This window comes from Microchirus variegatus (assembly GCF_963457635.1).
Source record: "Microchirus variegatus genome assembly, chromosome: 15".
Classification (NCBI taxonomy): domain Eukaryota; kingdom Metazoa; phylum Chordata; class Actinopteri; order Pleuronectiformes; family Soleidae; genus Microchirus; species Microchirus variegatus.
The window spans coordinates 16028899-16049489 of NC_139816.1; positions in this window are offsets into that span (position 1 = coordinate 16028899).

Sequence of the window (20591 nt, forward strand, 5' to 3'; positions counted from 1 at the left end):
CAATCAGAGGGAAGGGAAACAAGGCGCAAGAGCTCCGCACCAGCTACGGAAAAGGAAGAAACTATTTTGCCGTGAGTGTTACCCTGACCACCTTGATTGTGTTTGTTTACGTATAGCTCACCATTATTTGAGAACACACACAGATCAGGACGCACATTAAAACCTCCCCGTTCCCCTTATCTCTCATGTGACACCTTACCTGTGCAAAGTTTTCCAGCCTCCTGTTTGCTTAGCAGAATTTACAGTTTCATCAAGTGTTTCGTTCCCTCAGGGTCTCATCGCGTTGAGCCAGTAGGAGGAAGCGGGTGTGGCTCCAGCTTTGCACTGCAAGACATCAACCAATGACATCAAAACCAAGGCCGATATGGTTAAAACCTAAACTGATGCAAGTTTTGTCAACCGTCTGTTTGACTTAAGGACTCTGCGGTTTTTTGTGAAGTAGCTGTTGCTTTCCACGAATACTTTCCGTTTGTATTATACTTTGTGAGAGCTTAACCGTTTAGCGGCTGGGAGAAAATTCAAAGGGTACATGAAACATAATGGTTGACTCATCAGAAATAGTAGAGTATATCAGATGGCTATAAAATTGCATCTGTAATAAACACATGTGAAGCGATCTTTGTAATACACTAAGCAATGTTTGGTAACACTTGTAATAAAGGCAGGTGTTCAGCGCTGCCCCCAACACAATGAGAAATGCAGCTTCTAAAAGTCACTAATCAGAACACGAGTGATAAAATATCAATATTGGCCTCACATTAAGCAGGATAATATTCAGGCCAGCTTGATTTGTATTGAATATGTGTCTGCTAGCTGGTGCTCAGTGTAATGAAGTGGCACACAAATCAGGTCATAATGACCACCAACTTACACATATTGCTTAATTAAAGGTTGTGAGCTTATTAGCATGTGTCTCTGGCACGAGGCGTAGGGAGATGGGGATCGGGACTGATGTCGTTCAGGGCCAGGCTGTAAAGGTTTTATAGATGGCTAACCTATCATACTAAAGCCGTAGCCCTCCTAAAATTGGATCTTAATAACCTGTCATTTTCATTGATGATGATTCTCCTTTATGGGCGGCCATTACTGATCAAGTTCTGGGTCTTGTTGGACGGCGATAGCGGTCATTTGTGCTCGTCATTATCACGAATACACCTTACTTTGGCCTTGAAGTTGCACCTCACCTCCATGGTTAGCCCTGAGGTGTGGTGAACAGTGTATATGGACACACACACACACACACACACACCAAACACTTAAGTTTCTGATCTCTGATGAGGCCTCTTTACAGCCCTGAGCGCCTCATAAAAAAAAATAAGAGGAAAAAGTAAAAGGAACTTTACATTTCTAGCCCATCTATGACATAGAATGAGGAAAACACATGTGTTGTCATAACGCTACTGAGAATTAATTACCCATTTAACAGTATATGCTAATGCTCATCAAATAACGACATTTGGTCTATTTTGGTGTATTTTCGGAATTGATCTCATGTTGCAATCTTCCCCTCTGTGACACTCTTTGACACTAGCCAGATCCTATAGAGCTAATGCGCCCCAATTAGAGATCATTCCATTAACAGTGACAGTGCTACACCCCCCAATTCAATCAGCCTTTTAATGAACACTAAGCAGAGACGCTGTCTCTCAGAGATGACAGGAACCTCTTCTCTCTCTCTCCATTTGTTCTACCTTACTGACTCCTTCATTTAACCCTAACACTTTGGCTTTCTTTTTGCTTATGCTCTTCTTTTTTTTTCCAGTATGAGACACGACATTGATCTGGAGAGCAACATCAACACAACTGAAATGCATGAATATTCTACAGCTCTCCCAATTGTTTCAATATTTTGATGTATATATCTGTACAATCGAGGGAATGGCTAACATTTCTCTCGCTTTTCCCTCTTGTGCAACATTTTCTGAGAGCATCACCACCTTTTCAACAGGTTTCAACATCATCAAAACAATGCCCCGTGCAATTTTCTTTTTTCCAAATGGGGCAGAGGGAGCAGATGCAGAAGGGGCAAGGTATTTCAAAGGATCAAATATTTGATTGTTAATGACAAACACCACTCCGCCGCAATTTAAATTTCAAATTGATCCCTGGGAGCAAGTATTTCTGGGGGAGAGAAACATGCCCTAAGGTCTCTGCTCCACAATTTGCTGATTTAAGTTAAAAGAAAACCTTTTTTTTTTTTTGCAGAAGTATCATAAGGGAACTGCAGTGCCTGCATCTGCTTAGAGCCAACCCAACCTGGGGATGTTGCTGGAGAGTGAGAATAGAAGAAAAAAAAAAACATAAAAAGAAAAAAAACAACATTTTGTCTAATTCTATATTTATATAGCCCTCAGCTTGAGGTATTCACATAAAACAGTTTGTATGGAGAAGTGCTGCGGTGATCGTTATGCTACATGTTGAGATCGGCAACTCTTCGGGCACAGTTTGCATGAGCAGCTCAGACGGATTCATTTGAATTAAAGTTACCCAGCGAAATAAAATGGCTTCAAAATCACACCTGTGCCGCTTATTTTCTGTTCAAACCTTTTCTGGCTGTATTTTTTTAATTCTTTTTTTTTTTTTTCAAGAAACCAATAGCATTTCTTTTGATGAAAAAGTTTATACATGCACTGTTTTTTGCATACATGTCTGTTGCCCAACCTTATTTATGGCACTGTTGTGTTTGATGTTGAAATGTAATTATGTCTTGCAGTGGCTGGAAGAGCTTGGTGTTCTGATGTTTTTTTTGATGTGTACACCTGGAGCATTTTCTAAAGAAAACTATCATCTTAAATATTAAATCTAAATGTTATTATGCTTTATGTCAGCTTATGTTGTGGTTTGAAAAGCTTGGGTATGTTAACAAATGTTAAAAGTTTGCTTGATACCAAACCAGAAAGCAGATGTAATTAGTTCAGCAACTCATCAAATGATCCTCTCCTCTGTGACATGAATTATAGTTGGCCCCAACTGTGTGTAACCTGCAGCACCAGTGTTAGGGGCAGCAGCTTATATGTCACTGTGGCAGAACAATAATATGCAAAGCAGATATACATTCCAGACCTCTGTCAGTTTTTCTGTCCAAGCTGTATTCTTCTCCACTGACCCCGAACAGGATTTCCTGGTGCTTAAGCCGTGAAAAACACACACGGTTCGGGGTGTGCGATGTCAACATTATGCCATATTTCTGTGGCATCTGGACAGATCATGTGCCTCCCTGCGCACATATTTATTTATTTCCCCTCTTCCAGAGCAGTGTCAGTGAGGCAGATGTCCTGCTCACAGGGAAAAAAATAATAATTTGCGATGAAAAGAGGGGAAGGAGGAGGGGGTGGAGCGGAGTGGGGCAAAAAATATATGAATATGCAAATTTTGTCACAGTGTGGAACCTTGTAATGAGTGGGAAATGTTGTCGCCATCTTTCATTATGCAGAGGTCATTGTTTAATGCCAGTCATCTGGGCACAGCTTCCTCTATCTGCACACCCACCACCACCACCACCACCTACACACACACACACACACACACACACACACACACACACACACACACACACACACACACACACAACCTCTCCTGTCATCTCACAGAAACTTGAACCAAACTACAGCCTGGCATGAGGCAACACATGCAAACACTACCTTGTAGATTCACTTTGGTTATTTTTTATTTCACCACACGTAGAAAATTAAGAAATAATTATTGGATCTCTTGCTTTATAGAAATTTAAAGACAAATTAAATATAGTATTATTTGTCTTTACACTAATGTCAGTTAACATACTTCTTGTATGTCATTATTCACCATATATGCATATATGTATATACACACAATGGTGTGTGCACTGTTTTTGAGGAAAATACCATTTGACTGTATTAAACTGACTCTTATAAATCCACCAGGTAGAGCTAGACGGCTGTGAAGACTTTGGATCTATCTTTGTCCGAGTTTAAAGTTCAAAAGTAGCCACAGCTCATTGTTGTCGTATGATTCCGGCTTCCATTTTGATCAGCCCCTTCATGTTTTGTGGTTTGCCGAGACAGCTTGCTGGTGTTCCGACTCCTCTCTCAACAGCTTTCCTGAAATTTCCGCTGGCGTCTGCCTGACATTGAGCTATGGGGCTAATCATTAGGTAAACCAGTCTCTCTCTCTCTCACATGCACTCTTCAAATAATCCTGGGTTTGAATGCTAAAAATGTAATGAACTTCACGGTTCATTGTGTCTGACATTGCTTAATTAATGGGTGCATTTAAAGTACATAGGGCCCCAGTAATTGATTTATATGCATGATTTGCACATACAGCTGTTGGTTCCTGTAGGAGACTCATCACTCAAACTGTGGCTGTGCAGATGATAAGCTGGCTAGGTATTATCAGGTTGTTCTCTAAAAATTTACTACCATTTACCAGAAGGATTATCGTGAGCAGTTTATTTAACAACACCGTGTTTTTGTTCGACAAACATCTCGTCCACTCTACTGATAAAATGACAAAATAAAGTTGAAGAACTTTATTTTCAGCAACTCCCGATAATGACTGTTGGACCAAGTTTTGTGCCGCACAGTGCAATTAAATCTTCTCACACAAACACAAAGCTTCAGCTTGGCTCTCCCTCTCTCTCTCTCTGTGTGTGGCTGCTTGCTTGCTTGCTATTACTGCACCTGCCAGGACAGAGCTGGACACAGGCACTGCCAACAATAATACCAAGGAAACCATGGATCCATGCGGAAAGACTCACATGATGGCCATATTGATGGTTTAAGCCAGATTTTCATCTTCTGTATATAAAAAAAAAAAAAAACATGCCCTACTTTATTTTTGATGGCGTGCAAGGTATTGAGTAACTTAACTCGTGGCTCGATGCTACAGCAAACATGAAATGCAACCAATCAAAATGAATATTCATTCTATGACCACGCACAGCTTCAGGTGGGAAATTACCATGACGTGCTTTGGCTGAACATATTCGGCAGAAGATTTTAATCACATATTTGGGACCTTTACAGACTTATACAGCTGTAGAATGTATTTGATTGTTACTAATACTGAAATGGGCTCGACGGTACTTTCAATTTATATCGCTAAAGCAGCAAGTTTATTGTAAAGATGATCCCCCAGATGATTTGGCTTAAATAATCAGTTACTTACTTTATGTAGTCAGTTTTTACTAACTCTGTTGCTTAGTCATTGTTAAAATAACTATCCACAAAAATATATTTTTGTATAAATCATTTTAGGAAATAAAATGCTTTATCACACGTCAGTGTAGACCAAATTTTTTTTTAAGCTCCAGTTTTTTCCCCAATGGTGAAATATCATTGCATTGTTAGCATTTAGCCTTCATTGACCTCGGCCTTTATGCTTAGTCCTCACATACACAGTCCCAGTTATAATTATTGTTTTCTGTGGAGATGTGGAGGTCGCTGGCCCCTAACCATTATTTGGTTTTGGACAGATCCTCTGTGGAGCTCAGATCAATCTCTCACCTAGAGAACATTCTAGCATATTTCTACCACCAGCATATTGATTTTTCTATGAGCAGGCCCCCGTTGTGCGTGTGAGGTGTTTTCATGCAAGGCACATAGGGGAGGCAGCCTGCAGTGAGCACGCGCACACACACACACTTGCTCTGTACAGGGTCCGACACAATGTAACAGACACATACACAGGTGCACACACATACATCATTTATTCATTTTCACAGACACCCATAGGCATTTCTTTGTGTAAAATGCACGCATCGGCATATTTAGTGGCTTTAGATCTCAAACACACACACACGCACGCACGCACGCACACACACAAAACAGTATTCTACTTGTCAAAGCAGACACCAAGTGAGCCATGTCTTCTCTGGGGCCAAGTGTATTCCTTTCTTTATTACACACACTATTCAATACAGAGTGGCCTGTTGTGAGACCTGCCACCTGTCCATCTTCCCTCCGTCATCCCTTTTTCTCTGCCACCAACTTATTCATTCATATTCTTTCATCATATCATTCCTTAGTTCCTTCCTGAATTCCATCTACCCAACAATCCATGCATCCTCACTCCCCTATCGCTATCCCTATCCCTTCGCATTCACCTTACGCTCCATCTATCACTCCATGTGGTTGCTCAGGTCATTGGCATCGTGGAGAGTAAAAGCAAAAAGAGGAGGCATAAGCAGTATAAAAAAAAATGATGTCTTTGTTTGTAATAAATAGAAAAAAGACAATAAATTGTAGCATTTCTGGAAACTATCATCGTTTCATTATCGGATTAAGGATAATGGTCTGGATGTATTTTCAGTAAATGCAGTATGGCAACCTTATAAATATAAGAGTTATAGTACAAAGACATTCATTTCTATTGTTAGATGCAAATTCAGTTTGTGAAATAGCCTGATGCACACTGACCAGGTTCCCTGCTGTTAAGCATTGAAGGAAAGAGTTGTTTCGCTGTTCATTTGTATTATAAACACCAAGTCAGGCTGCAGGTGGAACTGGAGTCGAGGGCTCTGGCACCAGCGCTTGGAGACAAAAGAGGAGGCCGGGCAGCATGCAGGTGGGGGGTGGTTGGAGATTGTGCTGGAATTTGTCAAAAGCCAATAATCATTCTGGTGCAGGAAAGGAGTACTAAATCAGAGCACCAAATCAATATCACATTACTTTGAGTATGGGAGTATATACAAGACTCATCAAATTGATTATTTTTGATGCTACAATGGCAGTTTCATTTGCTGGGGCCCTCGCCAACAACTACTGTTCAATTACAGAGGCTGTGTGTGAATAATAATAAAAAAAAAAGAAATACAACAAGACAAATGGGTTTATATTTGACTAAAACAAACCTCTTTCCTGGAATAGAAATGAATGGTATGTCGCAGTCAAGCTCTGGGAAAAAAAAAAAGATGACTTGTTTCATTGGACATTGAATTGAAATTTCATGAATATATTTTCCAAAGGCCCTGGAAAAACTGAATTTATCATGACTTTTGAACAGGCCATAATGTCACAGCAAAGATTAGTCAATCCCTTGTAATGTATTGTGCATGTAACTGTGGCATTGTTAAACATTATGCCCCCCCTGAGCTGGTTGCACAGTATGACGGTTGCAGACAGACTGTAATGACTTCCTATGTTACACTAAATGTGGGTCTCTTTTAAAACCATTTACAGGCCTGATTACTATTTTATATACTTCAGTCAAGCCTAATGGCAGCGGGTTTACAGTTTCTTTACACTTACAGTATGTATGTAATTAAAATAAGTTATATCTTCATCTGTAAGTAGTGCTTGTTGTATCTAAATTAAATACTTAAGTTGTTTCACAGTTGCATCCCTGAGTTGAAACTCTTCATATTTAGGTCGGACTAGATGCATCCTAAAAGTTGTGAAGAATGGCCCCCATCAATGAACTCCTTCTCCTAATGGCTCTAAGTCTTCAATATGGGGCTATCAGGGGAGACAAGGCACAGCGGCTCCTTGGATGATTAAAAAGTCATTTCCTTAACTGTCCTCCCAGGATTTGCGAGGCTTTTTTTTTTTTTGTAAGAAAACATTAAATTGCTCCAATCAAGCATAAACGTATCCTGCTTGTGGTGTAATTTGTACTGCTGTTCGCATGGTGGGCGCTTATTTGTCATCCTTTTCCTTTGGCGCTTTTCCCAACCGCCTTGATCAACAATTAATGGTTGAAATTGCTTCTCTGTTACTTATGGCTGTGGAGACAGATGTAGCAATGCAAAAAAAAAAAAAAAAGAAAAAAAAAAGGAGACTTTAATTGAACCGCAAAAATGAGTTAAGATTGGCTCAACTTTATTCATATGGTACTAAAATAATTTCCACTTGTCGTCAAGTTTTTCTTATACTTTTGTAGTGCGCTCTTACGGCATGATACGTTCTCTTATTACAGAAATTTGGTATCACAGCAGCACTATATTCTTTCTCCCCCTGTCCACTCGATTCTGTTCCTCTCCTCTCCGCTCTTCTCTCTCTCCCCCCACTCTCTTCTTTCACACAATGACCTTTAGTGCTCTTTTCTTCATTGCAGGGACAGGCTGGGGCCTGGCATCTGATAGAATCAATATTCTATTATGATAGTGTGCGGAGCGTGTGGGGTTTTACAACTCCACTGTAATAGTCTCTCTATTTCATCCCATGGCAGCCATGGCCTGAGGGATCATCCAGGCTTCTCCAGGCTCTATGCTCCCAGCATTGCCCCATTTCCATTAACGTAGCAGGCCTCTGCCTACCAGGGGACAATCTGTGTGACCGATGGATGGGGTTGAGAAAGAGTCCAACCCAGGTGCAATATGTGTCAATAGACTGTGTAATAGCCAAGCCGGGGTGAAATGTTAGTTAAATAGCTTTCCAGTTTTAAAAGAAACAAGAGGGATACTTGTGCTATTTCTCTTATTCTATTGTGGTGCTTTCTGCACTATTAAATCTCCTCAGAGGTGATATCATACTAAATCATGTAATATGTCATTTTATGACCGCTTTAGGATATATATGAAGAGCTCATGCGAATGTTGATTCTCAATGAGTATTTTTTCTTTACTTAGCCTTTTTTGTTATCAGTTAAACAAATGACTTTTCCCTATTTTTTTTTTTTTTTTTTTTAAACAAACTGTCATCCTGCCCCCTTGCATCGTAGTCCAGCACGTAAAACAGTTGTTGATTAGAAGAGTCCTCATTTGCACTAGAATGGAGAGAGTGCTAAAGTGAAATGTTAAGCTATTAGAGATCATGGCACCAGGCAGGACCCCATAAAAGATTCATGTCATTACATCTGCTTTTTCTCAAATAATTAACTAATGTGAGTATTTAACTCAGCCAAACGCAGTTATGGTTTGAAAATCCTTGCATTTAAATGTCATTTGGGTATCGAGTTTCGATGTAAATCTTTAATTCCTGGCAATAAACACTGCAAGGTTAACGGGGCATTCGGTGAAGGAGGTGGCGCGCAATCGTCCTGAATGGCTGCGATAGAATGCATTCGATGTAAAATTCATCAGCTTTTCTCTGTGTGAAGGAATTGCGATGCATAACATTTGCAGTCCAGAATATCAAGAACAGACCATTAGGTGCTTACGGTCAGTAACTTTTGGAGCTCTTTTAAATCTCCAAAGGACGTCTTTTGGAAAATCTCTGCTGTTTATATCCTTATACTCCTTCAGTCCCGTCAACACATGCGTCAGACATACATCTGCTGTCCTGGTATATGTCTTTCTTTCCTGCAGAAGTGTTGTCCCTGACAGCTCCCATATCCCTCATTCCCCCTAAACTCCACCCCCATCTCCCCATTTGATTGAGAGTTGGGTGACTGGAGGTGCGTGATGAGGCCCCGCTCGTCTCATATTCATCATGATGTAACCGTGAGCAACCCGGATCTAAATTACCTTCGTCTGGCATCATTCCAGCACATGCTATAAATGAGGTAATCGTCCTTGACTATAAAATTTGCATTTTCAAGACTTAATTGCTATCATTACATTTTTTGTGTAATTCTATTAATTTAACAGAATGGGTGATCAGAGTCTTTTTATGGTTATAATTTGCAGTAAAACAATGCATCTGCAAAGGAGAAAAAAAAGTCTTGAGTAGAAAAAAGGGGCGAGTGAAGCATCAGGACCACTCTAGCCTCTCATCATGAATTTCCATTATCCCACTCCATTTAAAAAAGGAGGGAAAAATAGCCGACAAATACTAACATAAAAAATATTGCTCTAACATGCAGTGAGAAACAAAGATGTGTAAGCCAGCATGAAAGGCTCTCTCGGGTTGAGGACAGCAAACGCATCAATTGCATCCCGTCCTCCCATTGTGTGGGATAAATGAAGCTTGTGTTGAGCTGGGCTCTATTCTTTGCCACGCTGTTTTTAGCATACGCGATCATACATGTGCAAGACGTCAGCTGCACTCACTAGTCCCGTCTCCACCAATGAGTGCGGCCGATGACACGGAACAACAGAGCCATCAACTTCCATTTACTCTTCCTGCAGTGACCTTGCCACAAACATCTACGAGGTCCAGAAGCAAGTGCCAGCTGAATTCTGCAACCCGCTGCATCGCCTTGCACTGTGTTGACCTTAAAAGTGTAGCCTGATAACACTATAACTCTTGTTTTGCATGACCCGTCCTTCTTATTTTCAGTTGTATTAGTTCACAGTTTTGAGTAAACACAATTATAGCATTTCAGTTTGACAGAATGTTTATGTAAGAATGTATGTCTAAATAACTGAGCTTCCCCTGTTTCAAAGACCAGCAAACACTACTGGATATTTACTGCATATATATATACATACTGTACGAGAGAGTATTATCCAAGGCCTATGCGCTGTTTCTTATTTTAACTCAAGTTTGAAGAAAATGCAAGCATGTAGCAGAATGTTTGTGATCAATACATTGTGGGCTGACACAATGGATACATTTATACATTTAATGTATGCTACATTTTAAAATGGTAAATAAAAGAAACAATAACCCGAAGCCATGGCAATTTCTCACTTGCCTCAAATGCAACTATCAGACCGCAGAAGAAGAATCTATCTTAATGGGTGGAGTATTGCAATTATGCAATTAAAATATTTGAACATTTATTTAATGTTGCAATCCATTGGGATTAAGAAAAACATGCTTTAAATATGTCAGTGTAGCCAGAACATATGTATGGTTGCTTCATTATAGCAACAGTTTTCACAACAGTAAGATTAAGCGGGATGAAGATATGGTGCGCCTTCCTTCCCAACCTCCCTTCCTCCCCCATCGCTGTTTCTCCTCACCCTGACTTCTGCTGACACTGACCAGGTGGCGTCGTCACAATGGGTTTCCACGGAGCCTCCGAACAGGAAGCAGGTAAAGGCCTTGTGTGCCAGCCTTCATGCTTAACGTAGCAGGGAAGAAGCGCTGAGCTTTGTTTTGACGGTGTCAAGCAACATCAGTTCAAGCTCCAGAGCGAGGCGCAGGAGAACTTAACTTCTGCGGGTCTCCGTTTCAGCGCGAGCGGTGTGAGCGCGTGTTGTGTTGTCTTTGCAGACATGGTTGGGAGAAGCTGTCAGGTACGTACTTGTTGGAGGTAATCGGAACACTAATGACAGGGGCACTTATGTATGTGTTTCTCTGCGAGTGTATAAAAGAGGAGACAGTTGACTCACCTCTAGAAACTGCTTCATGGCTGGATTACACGTAATATCCCCAAAACAAAATATAGAAAAAAATATTTCATATAATAAATCTGAAAAAAAAAAAAAACTATGTCAGAACCTTTACCTTTGCAGGCCATTTTCAAACTATACTTCAGACTATGTAAGACATTAGTGAACCCCAGACTTATTGTAGTCATTGTTATTACTATAGTAATATTCTAATTTGGATATTAAATTGTTAACAAGCACAACTCCTCTTGATTGAAAAGTCCATTGGTTTCGACAACTGGGTAAGAATGGAGAATGGAGTGCATCGATCGTTTGAAGACTAACGTTAAGTCAGAAAAGATAGTCACAATTATGAACTTCTGCGATCAATAACATTTAACCGAAATATTGTTGAAACACATGCGAGACATGTTTTGAATCATAAGCTAGAACCTCATTTTCATAATACATGGTCCCTGTACACATATATATCAATGTATCATATGCGTTTCCTTCAAATGTTCATACATTTCTTTAAAATGTTATTGATCATGGGCCTTCGCATCTCTGAATATCTTTCTAACTTTATCTATCTATCTATCTATCTATCTATCTATCTATCTATCTATCTATCTATCTATCTATCTATCTATCTATCTATCTATCTATCTATCTATCTATCTATCGCTCCTTTCTGGGGCTATGTAGTTTGGTGCACTTTTCATTTATTGTAAAACTTGCAAACAAGCTCATCATATTCCTGCTTTTTAATTTGAATCTACAATATGCCCATTTATTTCATGCTGTGTCTGGACATTTTTTTTTGAGTGTGACATTTCTCTTGGCTTCGGTGTGCGACAATTTAATACAACTTTGCCCATAATTACTTTAGGATGTTTGGCCATTTGAAGTCGTTATGCTCAGGATAAGTTTTTCAGCATAATGCAATACAGCCAAACAGGAAATCATGAGATGACAAAAGTACAAAAGTGCCTCAACAGGTTCCATTGTCACCATTTAACCCTTTTGAGCTTCATTTAGTTGTTTCAAAAAAGGTTAGAGCGAAAAGATTTGTCCAACTCACAACTTAATAGTGCTGTCAACATGACTCTACAGCAAAGCATCATGTTGGCCTGCAGCTCCCAGATTTGTTTGTTACATAAATCCTTATCTCAATGTGAAGCAATAGCAAGAGCTTGAAGTTTTCACGTTTCACGAGGTTCGTTAGTCAAGGAAAATAACGACTCGTTCAACTTTTGAGTCCAACAAAAAGGTGCATTTTTGTTGATGAAGCACTGTTCTTCACATTCATCTGTACAAGTCAATGTTTAATAGCTTTTTTCTGACACACTGAGAAACATGAGACTGTTGACTACACATATAACACAGAGGCAGAGAGATGGTTTTTTTTGGGCCATGAACACATTTGCCCCCTTACGCAACATTAATTGTTTTGCAAAAGCTGTTAGTGATACAACCATTTTCCCCAACACTGTTTCTTGTTTTGTTTCCTCCTGTAAACAAATCTTGCCTCGCTTGTTCACCATAACTCAACACTGGACAGCAGAAAGAAACATTTTCATGCCCCAGAGAAACAACCTTGGAACAAAAAAAAAAAAAGGAAGGTAAAAGCTGAGCGGTTGCAGGATGATTAAGGCAGAAGACGGTTGTGCATTTGTAACATTTATGAATTAAAGATGTGCTCGCTGAGCGATTGGTGCACAGCTGACCACCAGAGACTGCCAACATGTGTCTCTTACTTTACACAACAACATAGAGGTCACCTTCCATAACTATTATTGTAATGTTATGCTACATCATTTAGTATTTATTTAGAATTATGATCGAAATGTAGACTGTTTGAGTTCATTCATAATTAAAAACAAAGCGTGAGATGGAGTACATTAAATACACAAAAAGTGCAGCCTTAATGCAACATTGTCAACACTCAAATTGGATTGGATCTATTATTTCATTTAAGGCTATATGAATAAAATAAAAGCAAAAACAAGAGCACATGAGGGTCCTCCACATGAGGGTCACAGCTTTCATACATGTAGGGCGAAGGGCAGGGTAACACTGGACAGTTCGCTGGTCCATCACAGGGCCACAAAAACAATCAACCTACCTCAGACTAACATGGTGGAGGTTTTCCGACACAACTATGATCCCAAACACTGCAAAAAACACTAAAGTTTCTAATTCAGACAAAACTGAATATTGCGACATGGAAATCTTTTAAAATCTTTTGTACATGTATTAGCCTACTGCCTGCTTTAGAATTTGAGATAAAAAAAAGGTCCCTTTCTGGCCGACTTTGGAGGATTTTTTGGAAATTATTATAAATAAAAAATTAACTGACAAATAAACAATATATAAAGTCCATGAGTAAATCAAAGAGGTGTCTGCAAGACTGGTACATGCAATACATGAGATTTAATGCGTCATCGACAACTTGTTTTAAACTGATTCTTCAAAAAAGACATTTCATTATAAATAAATTAGCTTGTAGTTCTGGGATGTATCTATAAACAACATTAAAATTAAATGGTGAGGATTTTATTTTGGTGACATGTTGCATGTTAATTTTCTTCTGACAAATGAAACTCTCTATGAATATTAATGTGCACAAAACATGCACAAACTCACTGACGTGCACACTTTCTGTGGAAGGAGTTACACGAGAGCTGGCACCCTCCATTAGCTGTGCCTCAGCTCAGCAGTGTGACACCATCTGTCAAGTGGGTGCTGGATGTTTGTGCTGCCCGACTTCAGCTTGAAAGGAGTTCACTCTGCCACTCCACAGGTGGCGCACACACACACACACACATGCAGAATTCCTAATGAGGACACTCATTGACAATACATTCCCCAGTCCCTTACCCTTACCCTGACCTTAACCAACACAGCTAACGCCCTTAACCTAACCCAAATCTAAACCCAATTCTAACCATAACCCTAAAAACAAGTCATAACCTGCAAAAAGTCATTTAGAAGGGGTGAAAGAATGTCCTCACTTTCCCAAAATGTCCTCACTCTCAAAAGTTTATAAGTTTGTTGGTCCTCACAAAGATACCCATAGAAGAACACACACACACACAAACCCAAAAGGTCAGAATCAGCAAAGGTGATTTGAGAGAAGAGACCCTGAGCGTACATTTCTACACATTTCTTGTTGCCTCAGGTGTGACGACCACGTCATGTCTGTATTTAGCACAGGAGGTCAGGTGAAGACAGAGCCAGCAATGTCATCTTTTTTTCTTTTTTTTTTGCTCCAGCTCAACTGCTGACCTTGGGGAAGTGATCTGCAGTCCTGACCTTTTATTAGAATTAAGTGGTGTGTTTTTCTGTGTGAGAATATGGACACCCAAGAGGAGGTGAAGGGGCATCTCCCCCTGATTGAGACTGATGTGTGCTGATTGGTTGCCAGGCTGTCGTGTCAGGTGAAATTAGCAACCAGCAATGAAGGACCCTCAGACCTGGAAGATTCATTAGGGACAACCTCCCCCCTCCCATCTCAGTGCACTGACAGTCCTTCACACCCTTGACACGCATTCATACAAACACACACACACAGCAGACACACGTCATCCCTGTCTGATCCTGCAGCTCTAAATTATGACCCCCACTGTACATTCATAAGTACATGTATTATCAGTGCATGCGTGTGACAGCCTTATGTATCCCTCTCTCTGTACACGGTACAAGTGTCAAAAGTATGAACCTCTCCAGTGGGGATGGTGGGTTACAATGTATTAGAAACCCCTGAATTCCTGCTTGATTAATGCAATTAGCCAATCATGAAGTCACATGGTGCAATTTGTTATTTTTCACACCATAAAATATGAGAATATTATGCAGGGGCCTAACTCTTACACTGTTCGCCATCAAAATAGATCTGAAGCTGCACTGGACACAGGCTCAACACACTCCACATTTGAGGACAGCTCAATGGCATCCTTATCTAAAAAAAAATAAATGTGCAGATCTTGGTGGCTAAAAATTATCCACCATGCAATGGCTATTTCATGAACTATATTGCACACAGCAATATGGTTTCATCAGTTTGACAGAGATTTTCTTCAATTGTCGATTTGGAACATCCTATTAACTAAACAGTGACAGCTTGAATATTGTGCCAAAGGTGACAAAAACAATGTATACACTCACAGCAAAATAAAGCATCTTATAATCACTGATGTCCTTAATAAATAACTAGAATTTCCCAAACTAGTAAATGTTAATTTGACCCTAATCTGATCTGAAGTTTGCAACTATTTTTAACAATTTATTTCACTTGGCTCTCTGAAAATGTGACGGATCATATGGCAACAGCATTTCTAAAAGTCATTGTGGGTCAGTTTCTTATGAGACAACGGTTATTCAAGCTTCCAGCTTCTACATCAAATGTTACATGTCAAAATGAACGGTCTAAAGTGAAAAGCAGGGCAATTCTCTAAACCCATGGTTCTCAAACTGTGGTCCATGTACCACGAGTGGTACGCAAGATACCTCTGATGGTACTTCTATTCAGAATCAGAAATACTCTTCCTGTATATACAAGGGTATGTGATTGAGTGGATCTGAACGGAGTGCTTCGAATGTGAAACAAAAAAGTAATAATAAATTAAATAATAATAATCACTCTCTCCAGCTTAATCTAAATCCACTATACCAGTGTCTAAGGTACATGTGAGGAAGATGAAGATGTAATGAGAATAAATCTGCCTCATGTGAAAAGTCTGTAGCTGCCTTGCTCGACATATTTACACCACTGTATTTTAAGGTTGGTGATAATGCTGTTACTTTGAGAGCTCAATACTATCTCACGTGGAACTTGGTTTAAAAAGTTTGACAACCACTGCTCTAAATGTAGAAGCGGGACATTAAAGAGCTGTTTTAGACTCTCAATTAAGTTGTTTATTTTATTTTATCGTCTTTATAGCCAATACTGTATTCCAGGCTTTTAGATGGCACTCCCTCAAAATAGGATTGTGTTTTTACTGTCTTCCCTAGTCACACAGGCATCGTGTAATGTTGCTGGAAACAGCTTGGGATGCAAAGGTGAATGCAGAGAGGCACATTTAGCCAAAATACCATGTAAAGTTAGAAAGAAAACAAAAGTCGTGAGACATCTGGACACACTCTGAATGGTAGATCTGGGAAGACAAAGAGGTGGACATGGCTTGGGAGAAGTGAGCAGGAGTTGGAGACGAGGGCCAAGGGGAAGTGGGAAGCAGTCTGTGGCACATCAAGTCAGTGGTGACAGGTTTCGTTACATATCCCTGCACAGTAACATGGATGATGGAAGGATAGCATATATTACCACATGATTTGGATAACAGGGGAGCTGGCCGTCTGTCCAGCTGGAGAGACAGAGTTCTCATGTTACGTGTGATTTCTGGCATTGTCCGAGATTTGCTGTGGCCAATGAGGAAGTGCTTTCAAATGACAAAATCAATCACCGACATATTTTCCCTCCCTCCTATTTATTTTCTTTCTTTCTTCATAGAAACACAATCATTATTTCTTATGCTGCATCCCCCTCTCTTTCTTTTTTTTCCAAACAAATGTTGCAGGGGACATAACCTGAAGATTACTAATTTGTTTTTTTTAATTCCAAATCTCTCTGAGAAATGTGACATATACAAAAATAAGATTGAAAATGCTGATGAAAATGTTGTAACATTTCTGGTTCATCTTTGTTACTGTAGCGGGATGAAAGTAAGTGTGTGTGTTGATGAGCCACATATTCAAAATAAATCAGCAGACTCATTCGTCACAAGCTTTTGTACCGTGTGTGTTCATCATCACCCCGCTTGATCAAAGGCACCGACTTTGAACTCGAGTCCATTTGCTCCCAGTTTAGGAGCGCATGGCTGCAACGCTGAAGCTCCACTCATTAGAATTAGAAACATCAGTTACGACCAAAGGAACGCTATTTCACGCACATGTCCCCGAGTGACTAAATGAAGCTTTGCAAATCCTCCACAGCTTTTAATAGCTGCTACTAATATCACAGGTCACAAATGGTTGCATCCTCAGATTCAGATTTGGCTGATGAAACACAGGCTGAGATTATCAGCGTTATTTATGCTTGTGTATCGCTCTGGCATAAAGACGCACTTATGGAAATGCAATCCCTCTGCAGTAATTCACTTTATAATGATTTATGTGAGAACACTTCATGGAAAACACGGCAACACAAGCAGCATCAAGCCACAATCCAACGCTGTTGTTGTTGTTTTTTAACTGGCATTTCTTCTCTCGTTTTGCAAAAAAGTGACCGGGAAATATTGCTTACACACATGCATGTGAAATCACAAAGGCGCCATTTGTGTTTTAGAAACACAGGAGCGGCGTGTGTTCTATAGTATGATGTTTCCACCTTCACAAATCAATTATGAAGTCTGGAATAAATAATAGGAGGCATGTCTAATTACACAACAATCTAGAAGCTTTTGGGGGCCTTGACAATGGATCTTAGACATACATTACAGCACAAACACACATGTATATCAATGCAAAATCACATTTGCTCTCATGCGCACACCTATAATACATATCACAGGTACCCATCAACAACACCAACTCCATGTTGACTGCACATGTACCTTTGCATCTTAGTGTACGTCTCTGTGTATACGTATAAGTGCATGTGTGCTCGTGTGTGTGTGGGCACTGTTGCCATGCACACAGGGAGGCAGGCAAGCAGACCTCATATTGCCCAGAGCTACTCGGTAAGGATTCCCGATAAGGAGAATTAGTCAAAACTTGGGAGCTGCCAGTCAGTGCCAATTAAACTTTAATCTTGGGCTGAAACAGGCACAAATAAATTAAACCCTTGTGAGCGGCAATGTGCACGCTTCTGATAATAGGGGATTGAAGTCGTCTCGGAGCGAGGCTACATGTTCCCCAGCTCAGCCATGGCAGGCAGCGGTACTGGGGGAAAACAAGGGTAAGGCACGGTGACAGAGTGAACTGAGAGGAACTCTCAAAGTTGACGGAATAATACGAGCAGCAGCTTGTAAATTAGTAGAATCACGAATGCTGGAGAGCTTCTTTTTTTTTTTGTCCCATTCACATCTTTAAATTCACCCTTTCACACTAAATCTGTAAATAACAATATACGTTTTCCTCCATGTACTGTTCATACAAACATGTCACTGCTATACTCCATCATCACCTACTGTAAAGGTGGATTTATTTATGCAAATATCAATTTTTACACTCTCCATGCCTTATGCCTAATACATTATGCTTATTAGAAATGCCACCTGAGCATGCAATTGACCTCCATGGATCTACCACTTTTTTTTCTCTCCATATAAATCTCAATATAAGCCGTGTGTATTTGTTGTAAATGTCTTTGGACAATTTACAGTGAGAGGCAGAATCATATTGGACCTCGCAGTGTATGCTGGGATTTGATAACCAAACCATGCATGACACTGCCAGAACCAAATTATATTTTCAATTGTGCTCAGGCATGGAAAACATAGCACAAGTAGGCTATCAACCAATATACTATTAATAATAGGAGAAAGATCTACTCTTCATATCAGGTAGAAGAAATAGTTTCTTGTGCTGCAATATTCAAAGGAATGGTTGTCTCCAAAGAACACTGTATAAAGGAGGATATTTCATTAATATTTTTAATGAATTAGTACCCTTATCTCTATTTCCTGTGCCCGACCTGTAGTAGCACTGTGTTTAATTTCAAAGTAATTTTCTTGGTGTATGAGCATGCAGAATAGGTATTAATGTCACGGGCTTCATCATCCAGTGCCATGATTTATTTTAGTAGCGGTCACATACATCTTAATATCTTAAAAAATAAGCCCAGAGAAATGCTGTAATGAGAAAACAATAACATTGACAATATTAGCAACAATAATGAAATAATTGCCGCTGAAGCAACCCTCGGTAATCACACATAGAGAAATACCTCTGCTTTTGACCGAATCATACACAATTATCTTGCATGTGTATATAATATAATTAATTCTATGTCTGAGCCTGTTAGCCCGAGGCGATCGGCATAGAATCAGTTTTGTATGTATAATAGATCAGAGCGCAGTTCATGAATAAAACAAACGTGGGGAGTATGCAGCAGTGACTGTGAATGTTTGTCTTTGGACAGCAGAATCAAAGTGAACATGTAATATTGTGATAATCCATACTTGATGAATTCAAGGGGCTGACTTGCCTTAGCTAAGTTCAGCTAATTTCCAGACATGGCTTGCCTCCATAATTGAGTTTCCAATAACATTATGATTATTCCAGCCCACATGATAATTGAATTCAAGGTATTTTTTTCTTAACACTGCAATATTGTAGATGTGTGATTATTATGCATTTGCATGTAGATTTCAGTGCCTTCCTGAAACTCATCACTTTCCTCCTAACTGGATTTCCTATATTGTAGCATACATTTGGCTCATAACAAATGATGGGATCTGCTCTCGTTATGAGCATCGAGTCAATTATTCCAAAAAGTTCATTTTTATATCAATTTTACCCCACATAATGATATTGCAATGAAGAATCCCACAACCCACCAGCCACCCCCCACAAAAAAAAGCCTCCAAAAGTCAAACCCGGCACAGAACGGGTTTGTCATTCTCATTATTCGAGAGAAAGTGAATATTTTTTACTGTTGAACTCATCAAATTCACATCACTGCCAATACTCCTCCTGTGCTTCCAGTTTGATCCTGCTTAAGAAATGCTATCAAACATGGACACACTGGCCCCAGTGCTCATCTGTTGCATAATGTAGGCTATATAGGCGGGCGTGAATGTAATTTTCATCAGGCTGATGGAGCCCCCACAGATTCCGCCTGTGAATGGGGTACAGTCAGGCACAAAGCAGAGCAAGGAGCTGGCTGCTGAATTTTGGAGTAGTGCTGTATTCTTTCAGAGGCACAATATGCCAAATCCCCTTTCCTCAGCGCTCTAGGTGAACTAGTTGGCGTCTTCGGTGCATAAAATGAATTCTTGACTATGTTACACCGAGAAGTTGATGCATTCATACATACATAGCAGCAATAACTAAACAGAACTCTACCAACAAGTCTGTCCATCGTGGATTTGTACCATGTAGCCCTGCAACTATGGCTGCTTTACATTCACCCTGGAAGGCAAAAGAGCTTTTGAAAGTGATGCTGCACATCATCAGCATGGGTAAAAGCTGATGTTATATCAGCATTTGTAGAACAGCGGCCGCTTGCTCAGAGTTGTGCTGTCACATTTGGGGGAATGACTGGGCAACTCCTCAATGCTTTGAGCGACTGGGCACACATGGATGGCTGTGAATGGAAGCTCTATCCATTCTCATCACTCGAGTAGCCATGGGGCTCCACAGTGAGAATGGCACCAGCCAAGATATTATGCCACAGTTTAGCTGTTGTTTTGCATAAATGTTGAATCATGCCAGTGTCCTTTTAGTGTGTAACCACAGCCCGCATTGA